Source organism: Pteropus medius, unplaced genomic scaffold, assembly GCF_902729225.1.
Source record: "Pteropus medius unplaced genomic scaffold, Ma_sr-lr_union100, whole genome shotgun sequence".
Taxonomy (NCBI): domain Eukaryota; kingdom Metazoa; phylum Chordata; class Mammalia; order Chiroptera; family Pteropodidae; genus Pteropus; species Pteropus medius.
Window position 1 is genome coordinate 3,064,390 of NW_024353909.1, and position 12,329 is coordinate 3,076,718.

The 12,329-nt window shown below is 33.8% G+C and overlaps 1 long non-coding RNA gene and 1 pseudogene across 1 annotated transcript in view; both read left to right on the top strand.

Moving 5' to 3' along the window:
- Nucleotides 1-12,329, top strand: part of LOC120593887 (uncharacterized) — a 153,824-nt gene that overhangs the window by 48,691 nt on the left and 92,804 nt on the right. The gene's annotated exons all lie outside the window — the stretch shown is intronic.
- On the top strand, nt 6,017-6,135 carry LOC120594016 (uncharacterized; annotated as a pseudogene).

Here is a 12,329-nt window from a genome sequence, read left to right on the forward strand (position 1 = left end):
CTCCTTCATTCTTCCATTTTTATGCACCCCCTCCATCACAAAATAAGTAACCACTGGTATTAGTCTCTTTTTCATTCTTCTAAAAATTAAAAAAAAAAAAATGTATACACAAGCTGATTCAAATATGTATTTTTCTCTTTTTTTTTTTTAACATAAATGGTACATGAGATAAGTATTTTCACCTGGTCACATAGCTGCCCCAACCAAACTAAACCAAACAAACCAGGATATATTTAATAAGGAGGAAGGGAGACTAATAATATCTGCAATGGACTGTTTTATTTTTTTATTTTTATCTGAATTGAGTCCAGTAGTATCCAGAAGCAGTGAAACTAATGATTCTATTTAGTAACTGACAAAGGCAGAAGTGTTCTTTAGAACCGATACCTGTCGTCTATGTAGCACAGTACCTTTTTATAGATAAGTTGATAGATAAATGTACAAAATGGAGCTCGTGATGTCTTTCTACCCATAACTGCTCATCTTCAATTCAATTAATGAAACTAATATTTGGTAAATTGTTCAAACCAGAATCTAAGTGGTCGTTTTTGATTCTTCTCTCTCTAGCCTCCAGATGTCTCTCTTTGTCTTGTACACCAATTCATTCCATCAGTAAGTCTCGCTGGATCTATTTTCAAAAGATATCTCAAATACCTCACCCCCCACACCACCACTACCTCTGTTCTGGGCCTCATCACCATACTTGCCCTCACTATCCATATAACAATCTAGGCTTCAAACTGTAATTGAGTGAAATTTAAAGATTATACTGAAGTCCAGGAAGCTCTAGGTGACCAGGTGTTTGTCTGCCTTTTCTTCCTCTACTACCACTCTACAGTCTTCTCCTAGATGCATGTGGGCTCTCTTCAGGACTCAGCTATATGACACACCATCATGGCAACTCTTTTGTCACCTGTACAACCCTTCCTATCTAAATATTATTTATATTATTTATATCCTTATTAATTCTCTGGCTCTTCCCACTAAAATGTGAGTGTCATGAGTGCAGAAACTTTGTCTTGTTTATTCATTCAATAAACTTTTGTTGAGCACCTGCTCTCTGCCAGATCGTCTTTGCCATTCTGTGTTGATAACAATAAACAAAATGGACAAAAATTACTTCCTTCACAGAGCTTGTGTGTGTGCGCGCGCGCGTGTGTGTGTGTGTGTGTGTGTGTGTGTGTGTGTGTGTGTGTGTACATGTGTGTATGTAGGGGGATACACAAAAAAACAAAGAAGTAAAATAAAAATATATAGTACTTTAAATGTAAGTGCTATGAAGAAAAAATTAAAGGGTGAGGATCATCTGGATGTTAGCAGTTTTCAATTTGTATTTGGTATTTTCACATAATGTGTGTAACAAACCACCTAAGAATCAGTAGCTTACAACATCAGACATGTCTGTGGGTTTCCTAGGGTTCAAATAATCCATGCTAGACTTGGCTTCAGTTTGTGGCTCAGTTTCAGGTATGTTCCATGTGTCTTCCATTTTTCTGGCATCAGCAGAATGCCAAATCATGTTATTTTCCATAGCAAAAAGCAAGAGTACAAGAGACCAGGTCTAGCACTGCAGGCCATTTCAAGACTCTGCTTGAATCATGTCCACTAACTTTCCAGTGGTCAAAACATATTACGTGGTCAAGCCTAAAGTCTAGGGGCAGGGATGTACATTCTGGCCACCATGGGGCTAGAATGTGGATATTCAGAGGAGTGAAAAACTGAGACTGATAATGTAAACTAACCTAACGTCAGGGAATTTTTCGCTGTTGAGTAAAGTGAGAGGCGAAAGAGGGAGTCGTGTGTACCTGGGGAAAGAGTGATTCAGGCAGAGAGAACAGCAGACACAAAGATTCTAAGGTGGGAATATGCCCGGCCTATGAGAGAACAGCAAGAAGGAGGCTAGTATAAGCAGAACAGAATGAGAACGAAAGTAATGGAGAGAAGGTCAGAGACTGTGGAAAATGAAGGGAAGATGGACTTATAAATCATGGTAAAGACTTGGACTTTTCTCAGAATGAGATGGGAAGCCTTAAGAGAGTTTTGAGCAGAAATATGACATGATCTGACCAGAACAGAGCCTGGCACATGGTAATTGCCCAATATATATTTGTTGAATGAATGCATAATAATACCTATTCTGACTTCAGTAAACCTTCCAAAATGATGAAATGGAGTGTGAATGGAGTTAAAATAGCCTAAGTCTTAGAAATGATAGTTATTAACAATGAAGTAGAAATGACTCACAAAAAGGAGAGATCCTGGTGAGAAAGGAGTTAGGTATTGCTTTCTAAGTGAAAGACATTTGGTGGAATCTTTTCAGCCCAAAGAAAGGCTCATTGTGTCTGAAATTGAGCTAGTAATTTAGAAAGTACATGATTGAGCTTAGTGGACACCGTTTAGGGATCTGAAGGGGTCAGTGGGCTTATGAAATGATGGGAAGGAGGTGATTTTAGATAGAAGCAATTTATTGCAAATTGCTAAAGGCCTATGCATATAGTCAGCCCTTAAATACTTAAGAACTAAGAATGCAGAACTTCTACTGAGACATTTGATCCACACAAAAAGGTCCCTGAAATTTGATCCTGTCCAAAACATCGATGAGCATATATGGCTCGTGCCAAATGGTCTTTGATATTTGATCCTGTCAAAAACATATGCACTTAGAAATAGCCCAAACGTTTATTTATACTTTTGGTTTATAGGATTAATATATAAAAAATACTATCATGTTTTATTGGTCTAATAATTATGTTGTGGCTGTACTGCCAATAATAACCTTTGTTGCCTCAGTATCCTAGCTGGTAATGGCACATGTCAAGAACCAAATATCAAGGACCTTTTGGTGTGGACCAAATGTCTCCATGGACATTTTGGATAGGAGCAAATGTCTGCTAATCAATTGAATTAAGTAGTTTTCAGTTCTGGCCCAAAGAAATCAGGCAAGACTTAATCCTGCTCTATGGCTGCTGTTATAAGAGACTGAAAGAAATTTGTCAACTGTACCAACCCTGGCCTAGAGAGCTAGCGTCTATAAAAAAATTTTATTCCTGTCTTGATCAATATGAAGATTATCTTTCTGAATATCTTTTGCTTAAGACTTCTAACAAAAGTTCAATTGGTCTGAAAATCAGTTGTCTTTTTCTTTCAGCTCCTGTACTGCTCTTCTGTGGTTCATTTATTAACTGTGACAGTTGGCCACAATCACATTTCTTTGATGTCATAAGTGTTCTTTAGTCAAGTTATTACTTTATTTTTAGTTTTAGAGGGGAACTTGCTTGGTTTATATTCAAACTAGACAGTCTGGTTTCAGTCTATACTCTGTACACTATAGACTGTACTGTCTTGCCATACAAGTTTTTAAACACACAAATTCTTATTGTTATTATACTTACTAATTTTAAAATCAGTAACTACTTATATTTACTACTCTGCCATGTTAATATCCTTGCTCATTTTTGCTTTATTCATTTCTTCTTGGGTTTGATTTTCTTCATGTTAAAGTACGTCTTTAGTGTTGCTTTAAGCAAAGGCCATGGATAGTAAAATTCATTTGTTTTTATGTCAGAAAATATCTCTTTGACTCTTTCTCTTATGTTATAGAATTCTAAGTTCACAGTTATTATTTGCTCCAAATTTTGGTAATATTTTCTATTACTACTGATGAGAAGTCTGCTGTCAGTCTGATTGTCTTTCCTTTGTACATAATGTATTTCCTGCAAAGTAGCTTTTACGTTTTACTCTTTCCCCCTTAATGCTTTGTGGTTTCATTATAATATGGGTCAGAGTGTAATTTTTTTTTCTTTTAACTCTGACTCTTTGTATTTTTCTGCATGGTTAGAAAATTGTCAGCCATTATCTTTTTAAATATTGCTTCTTTAGTTCTCTCCATTTTCTTCTCCTGGTGCTTCCTATTGCCGCTAGGGGGCACTGAGAGAGCTCAGTTCTTTCCGCTGACACAGTAAAGAATTACAGATCAGCGAAGTTCAGGAAAAGTTAAGATTTATTAAAGTACATTTCAAGAGAAAAAAGCACTATGCTAGAGTTGGCTGCTGCCCTGCCAATTTTGGGAAGTATACCTTACATTATGGCTGTGATGGGTGGTTACAGGGACAGTGTCAGATAATTGGCCTGTGAGGTCATGTTGATTGACATCCTGCTGTTATATAACCTTTTGTTTACTCCGCATGCAGTTACCCATAATTCAGTCTGTTATAATTTGATTCATGAATTTCCGGGCCTATGTATGATATTATAATATTGATATAATGAAGCTATGGTCAAAGAAAGTTTGGTACAAGTACTAACTGCACATGTGCTTGTAACTGGACTAAACTAATAGTTGTTTTTGCAGTTTTTTCTTCCTCATAATTCAAGATGTAAAGGTAATTTTTAACTGTTAAGTGGGTGTTTCAGGGAGGTCCTAAGGGAGGTCTCCAGACTGGGCCTTCATTCCTTATCACTCATGTCTAACTATCTGCCTAACACTATTATGGTAGAGCTCTGTATTTTGTCTTCCATATCTATTGACTTCTCTTTCATATCTTCCACCTTTTTATTTCTCTTACTGGACTTTGGGAGATTTCTTTCTCTTGCAATTTATTTTGCAATTCACTAATTCCATCTTTAGCTTTGTCTACTGAACTATTTACCCATTTAAATGAGTTTTAAAGTTACATCAATTTTTCTTGCTCAGACATTCATTTTAGTATTTGCCTAATTTATGATCTCCAATTCTTATTTTATCAGTGTCCTTTTTTTCTCATTAGCTCTTTGGGCATTTATAAGCTACTTAGAGCTCCTTTTAAATGTTCTGCTACCATTAACTCCTAAGTTGAAATGTCTGTCGGTTGTCTTTATTGACAGCAGACTTTTTTAAAGTCATTTTTAAACTACTTAAGCTATATATAGATATATGGCTATAAGAGCAATAAAATAAACATCCATGTACATAGTACCCAGATTAAGAAATAGGACACACCAATATCTTAAAAGCACCTATGTATCACACCCATGTTACATCACCCTTGCTTTCCTCGGTTAACCACCATCCTGAATTTTGCTTTAATGATTCCCTTCCTTTTCTTTATTGCTTTTCCAACTATGTATGGATTCCTAAATGGTATAATCTTTAGTTTTGCTTGATTTTGAACTTGAAATGCATGGAACCGTCTCATATGTACTTTTCTATGCTTGCTTCTTTAGTATACAGTTCTGTTTTTAAATTTGAGTCATATTGATGAGTTTAACTACAGTTTCATTTTTCATGTCCACTGCTGCATAGTGTTCATCCATTCCACTATGGATGGAAAATTAGACTCTTATGGTTTGTGTTGCTACAAACAATGCTGCTAAGAAAAATTTTATATTTATATCTGATATATGTACACATCTAGGCTGTATTCTCTAGGCCGTGTTCACCTGGGTGTGCGATTACTGGGTCAGAGAATATGTGCACGTTCAGCTTTACTAGAAATGCCAAATTTATTTTCCAAAGTGCCTGTATTGGTTTTTGTTTCCACTAACAATATGTGTGATTTCTTCTTGCTTGACATTCTGACAATACTTAGATTTGTTAGGGTTTTTAAATATCGTCAGTATTTTATGGCTCTTATGGGTCTGAAATGGTATCTTTTGGTTTTAATTTGCAGTTACCTCACTAATAAGAAGATTGTCATATATTCATGAACCGTCTGTGTTTTCTTTTCTCTGAAGAGCCCTTTTCTTTTGTCGATTTTTCTGTTCATTTGTCATTTCTTATCTATTTGTGGGAGTTATTTAAATATTCTGAATATGAATCCTTTATTGGATGTACATATTGCATATATCTTTTCTTAGGTTGTGGTGTATCTTTAAAAGTTTATTTTTCTTGTTTTACAAAAGTTCTTAATTTTAATGTCCAGTCGTCAGTCTTCGTATTTTTAATAGTTAGTGTTTTTAATCCTTTGTTTACGAAATCCTTCTATTCTGTGATATTATAAAAATCCTGTTACAAATTGTTTTCTAAAATTTTATAGTTGTCCACGGCCATGCCACCCTAAACAAGCCCAATCCCATCTGATCTCGGAAGCTAAGCAGGGTCGAGCCTGGTTAGTACTTGGATGAGAGACCACCTAGGAAGACCAGGTGCTGTAGGCGTAAAAAGTGAAAAAAATAAGGGATCCTAAGTTAACAAGGTCCTTGCAATCTGTGAGGTCAACCACGGGTTGCCTCGCCTAAAAAAGTAAAAAAATAATAAAAAGTAAAATAAAAAATATAAAAAATAAAACTATAGTTTGTCTCAAATTTAGAGACTATCTACCTGGAAGTGATTTTAGTATGTGGAGAGAAATAGGGAACTGATTTTACCTTTTTTCCATACTGAAACTGTCCCACCATGGGAATGATTAGTCTAACTTTTCCTCATTGATCATCAACGGCACTGTGTTATAAATGAAGTTTTCATAACAGTTTAGTCTATTTCTGAGTTCTCTCTTTTGCTCCTTGATCCCTGTGCTACTCCCACTGTGTCTTTATCTTGGCTTTAGTAAGTGTCTGTATTTAGAAGAGGATTTTTGGTAGGACAGTCTCTCCAACTTGTTCTTCTTTATGAGTATTTGGCCATTCTTTCCTCTTTGCTTTTCCATATATCTTTCATCATCACTTGTTAAATTCAAGGGAATGGCTATTGAAATTTTTTTAATTTATAGATTAATTGGCGGGGAGGAGAATAGCTCTCCTTAAAATATAGGACCTTTCTATACATAAGCATGCATTATTACCTTTCCATTTATTTATATCTTTCTCACTGTTTTTTATTAAAGCCTTAAAATTGTTTTCATTAATCTTTTGTATATTTTTACTGTATTTATTGCACGTACCTTTTTTCTAGCTATTGTAAATGGTATTTTATTTAATGAGAAATATTTTAAATATATAGATAAGAATAGAGTATAATATAATGAACACCTATGGACCTATTCTCAGATTTATAAAATATAACACTATGCCTGATTTCCTGCTGCTGCTATTTCTCTTTCAATTAAGCATTATTAATACAACCACTGTTCCCACTGGATTCCTCTCCTTTATCATTCTCTTCCCTCCTTCCTTCTCTAGCATTTCACAAATCCAGTGTTTTTATTTTTATGCACGTTTTTATATTTCACTACATGTTACTGTATCTGTAAACAATATAAAGTCCTGTTGCATGTATTTTATAATGTGAATGGATCAATGTCCTTTATTTAAGAAGTTTTTTGTATTAGAAAGTTGTCTCTAAAGAAAGTCTTTCTACATGCAGTAGTAGTAACTCCTGTTTTTCTCTTGTGTTCTCACTAAAGCATTCTACTTTTGGAATTTATACCATTTTTCTCTTTGAGAAAGCTCTAGAGAGAGAAGGTATAAAATTTTCAAATGAAGGAATATATTTGAGCCTAATCGTGTATGTTTCCCACTAGCATTTTTATTTCATATGAGAAATATTTGAGTTAATTATATTAACTATGACTAAATGAGATGGAATTTTGCTACCACTGATTTTTAGGCATTTTTAGCTCATGTCTCATTCACCCATAGCCCCATTTCCTATACACTTGGGCAAAATAAATAAATGATAAACAAATAGAATATAACCTAAGTTATGTGTAGTATATTCCTAATTCTCCAAACCAAGATCAATATGGTTTATCTATAAATTTTCTCTTTAGCTTTGATGCCGAAGATACAGAAGAAAGGCAAAAGTAGTCACTTTTTTTATTAAATAGTTGCTGATAACTGGAAGTAAACTAAAGAAGTTTCTTGATTGATTTGGAAGCCTGGGTTGGCTTTCCCTTGTTGTAGATTTATCCTTTCCAAAGTTTAAACACATTCAAGTGATGTTTTGCCTACTTTGACCTGAATACAAACCCATATCCATGTTTCAAGAAATGACACATGGATATATATCTGCTTTCACAACCTACTACTGTAATGCTTTATTTCGTGGCTAAAAAACAAAAAACAAGAAACTAATTACTGCCTTGCCTGAAAAGAGTATAATAATTTACCCATAGGTAAAAGAAATTAATGGAGATTTAAATTAATTTAAATTAAATTAATGGAGTATTTCATGGAAAACTTAAGAACTTATAAGATAAATTCCAAACACTAAGATTTCTATCACATCACTTTTTCTATATTAATGGTAGTGTTAGAAAAAGTGAATCAAATAAGGATTATTTATTTTGTGAAAGATTTGACTAAGACATATTTTAGATACTTTATACAAAGATTTATCTAAATAGTTACAGTTTGTATAGCCTTTTATAAAATATACTGCTCCAAAAATGATATAATTAAAATTTCTATTTATTAAAATAGAAAAGATATTTAAACCACCCCCCCCCACCCAATTATTGTTGCTTTAGAAGAAAGGTAATGAATCAGAGAGGTGAAATTATTCTAGAAGATCAAATAAAACCTGGCTGTTTGGAGAGCTATAGAGTCACAGTATTCCCTGTTTCTGAACTCAGAAGGTAACTTTAATTTTAAAATCTAGAGAATTCGAACATTTTATCCAAGGAAAGGTAAATATTTTTTATTTTACTTCCTGAAAATTGCTTTTACTTGAATTCTTGACAAAGTGAAAATACCACAATAGTAACTTCTGACTGCTAGCTTTTGTGTCTACCCTGTGTATGTGGTCATAAACCAATTACTGCACCATTCCTTTTTTTCCTTCATCATAGAGAGCAAAGGATACATGGTAGCTTGGACAGAATCTGCAGGCTCAAAGAAAGATGCCTGAATTTGGGCTACTTTAGCAGTAAATGGGGAATCCTATGAACTTGTCAATCTGTACCTTTTTAATCCCTTTAGGTATATAGCAAAGGACTCCTGCCATGTTTGCTTTAGACACAACTGTAAGGACAAAGAGAAAAAGACCACAGAAGCTCTTTGTTTCTTGGCTATTCTATCCGGGTAAACAAGGGCCTGGTGCCTCAAAGGAGACTGCACATATGGAAAGCCAGACTGTCTATATAACCTATCAAGGACTTTTGAGCCCAGTCCTTATTGCTTTTATTCTCCCTATTTCTTACTTTATGATATTTATTACCTTTATTTTTTTTACTTAAACTATTTTTTGAATAAGAAATGTTTACACAATATTAAATTCTAAAGGGCAAAACAGTACTCACTGAAATGTAATACATACTAACTACCCTCATATCCAAACCATGCAGGCCTCTTCTCCAAAAGAAACCACTGTCACCAGTTTCTGCTGTGTATTTCCAGAGATGTTTTATGCTTATGTGAATATATAAAAATACACCCACACACACATACATTCTTTAAAAAGCACACACCTACACATGTGATAGTATTCTTTATATATTGTTCTGCACTTTGCTTTTTTAACAAAACATCTCAGATCATACTACATTAGTAACTATAAAGCTGCCACATTTTTTAAAAAATGAATCATAGCATTCAGCTCTATAGTTGTCTTTAACCAGTACCTTCATTTCTGACATTTGTTTTCAGTTTTATTATGAATTCTGTTGTGACGGATGTTACTGTGTGATAAAAATTTTATATGTGTGCATCTTAGAACTGCTAGGTTAAAATATATGTGCATTTTACTAGTTTTCTCTATTATTACTGTGTTTTTCTATTTCAGTGATTTCCACTCATATATTTATTATTTCTTTCTCTCTGCTTTGTTTGATTTAAATGTGTGCTTTCTCCCGACTTTTAAAGATAGAAGCTTAGATATTTGATCTTAAACCTTTTTTTCTAGTAAAAGCATTTAAAGCTATAGATTTCCCTTCAAACACTGTTTTAGCTGCATCCTAATTTTTTGATATGTTGTGTTTTATTATTTATTTAAAAACATTTTATAATTTTCCTGTAATTTCTTACCTGACCTCTGTATTTTTAGATATGTGTTGTTTTTATTACAAATGCATGGGGCTTTTCTGGATATCTTCTTGTAATTGATTTCCAGTTTTATTCTATTTTGGTCACAACACAAATTTTGTATCTTTTAAAATTTATTGTGATTTGTAAAAATTAATTGAGACACACCAAATGAATTGGTTAATATTCCTTCTGCACTTGAAAAGGATGTGTATTCTGTAGTTTATTGGTTTACTCTTCTGTAACTGTCGATTAGGTCAAGTTGGTTGTTCAAATTTTCTATTCCCTTAATTTTTGTCTAATTTTCCTATCAACTACTAAAAAAGAGGTATTAAAAATCTCTATTTATGATTGTGGATTTGTCTGTATCCCCCTTTATTTCTGTCAGTATTTGGAAATGTACTTTGAAGCTCTGTTATGAGGTAGATGCATGTTTACTATTGTTATATCATCTTGATGAATTGACCTTTTATCATTATGAAATGTCTTTATCTCTGATAATACTCCTTGTTCTAAAGTTTATTTTGTCTGATCTGAATATAGCCAATTTGCTTTCTTACGCTTAATGTTTGCATGGTATATTTTTTTCTGTCCTTTTACTTTAACCTGTCTGTAATTTTAATATTTAATGTGTGCCCCTTGTAAATATTAGTTCATGTTTTTTATTGTCTGACATTTTCTGACTTTTAATGGGAATGTTTTATCACTTATATTTAATTTAACTCTTAATATGCTTTGGGTTATGCCTACCATCTTGCTATTTGTTTTCTATTTGTCTTAGCTCTTTGTTCTTTTTGCTTCCTTCCCTGCCTCCTTTTGAATTAACTGATTGTTTTTAAAATGCATTTTTTTTTCTTCTATCGGCTTATTAGCCATAGCTTTTGTATTACTATTGTTAGTGGTCACTGTAGGGTTTACAATATTCATTTTTAGGTTATATCACATATAATTTTATACACACTCCCACCGTATTTCATGTTTTTGTTATCATGTGTTTAAATTTTATTTTTATTACAAACCAGCTGAATAATGTTTAAAGAAGTTAAGATATGAAAGAAAAATATATTTTGTATTTACTCACAAATTTTTCATTTCTAATGCTCTTCATTCTTTGTGTAGATCTGGTATTTTCCTTTAGCCTAGAGAACTTTAACAATTTCTTGTTGCGCAGGTCTTCTGACAATAAATTAGGGATGTGAAATTTTTAGAAAAACATCTTAATCACACTACAGATTTTATACAACACTGTTGATGCTTCTAGGTAAAATACCCAATTAATTTTTTTTCCTTACCCCTCTTTCTTCTTAGCTCCCCTTGAAGCTAAATGCTTCATTTCCAAATTATAAGATGGTTCTAACCATTAACCATTTTGGAAAGTGAGCATTTTTCTAACCCTCTTCAGACTACTTTACTTCACAGCTTCTTCTCCTCTTTTTGTCATTCTCATTATTAAGGAATACCAATTCGTATCAGATTCGATGTAGGTGACATGCTTAGCAGGTCTCTAGTTTCATCCACTTTGTAGATTTGGCATGGGAGGCTCAGCTATCTCTAGGCCTTTTTAAGAAGAGGCAACACTAGGGTACACAAGTCACTGTGTCTGACTAATAGAAGGGTATTTTTTAATTCCTTGTAACATATTCTGCAATGATTAAATGTTCTATTCTTGTACATGAGTTGTTGAGGCCATAATAAAGAAAAGTAAGGTTTTAAGTTGCAGAATATTCTTTTTTTAATTTACAGTTTAACATCTTTTATCTTGCTGTCAAGATAAATAACATTAGCAGAGGTATTTACTAACCAGTCTTACCTCCCTCACTTTTAGGAGACTGTTCTCGAGCTGCTAGTCTTCTCTCATTCTATATTCACTCCATCGACAAAACCTGACAGGTTCAACTCCAAAATATATCTCAAACGTGACCACTTTTCTTCACCTGTAGTGCTCCTCCTTAGTCCAAGATATTTTGATCACTCATCTAGACCTCTCTAATAGCCTCTTAATCTGTCTCTTTGCTTTCACTCTTACCTCCTAACAGTCTATTCCTTACATAGCAGCCAAAGTCATCCTTTTAAAATCAAAGTCAGATTACATTATTCTCTGCTCAAAACCATCATTAATGTTGTCTCTTTATGCTTAGAATAGCAGCCAGTCTTCACCATGGCTTACACTGCCCCGCATGGTCTGGTCCTACCTCTCAATGCCCTACCATTTTACCTCTTACTGATTCTGCTCCAGACACACTGGCCTCTTTGCTTTTCCTTGGGCATGCCAGCCATGCTCCACTTTCTAGGCTTTATTCTTATTGTTTCTTCTGCCTAAATGTTCCTCAAAATAGTTTCAAAGTTGGCATCATCTGTTTACTCAAGCCTCTGCTCAAAGTTATATCACAAAGAACTTCTGAAAGTAGCAATTCTCCCACTTTGTCCTCTTGCCAGCATAGTTACTCTCTATT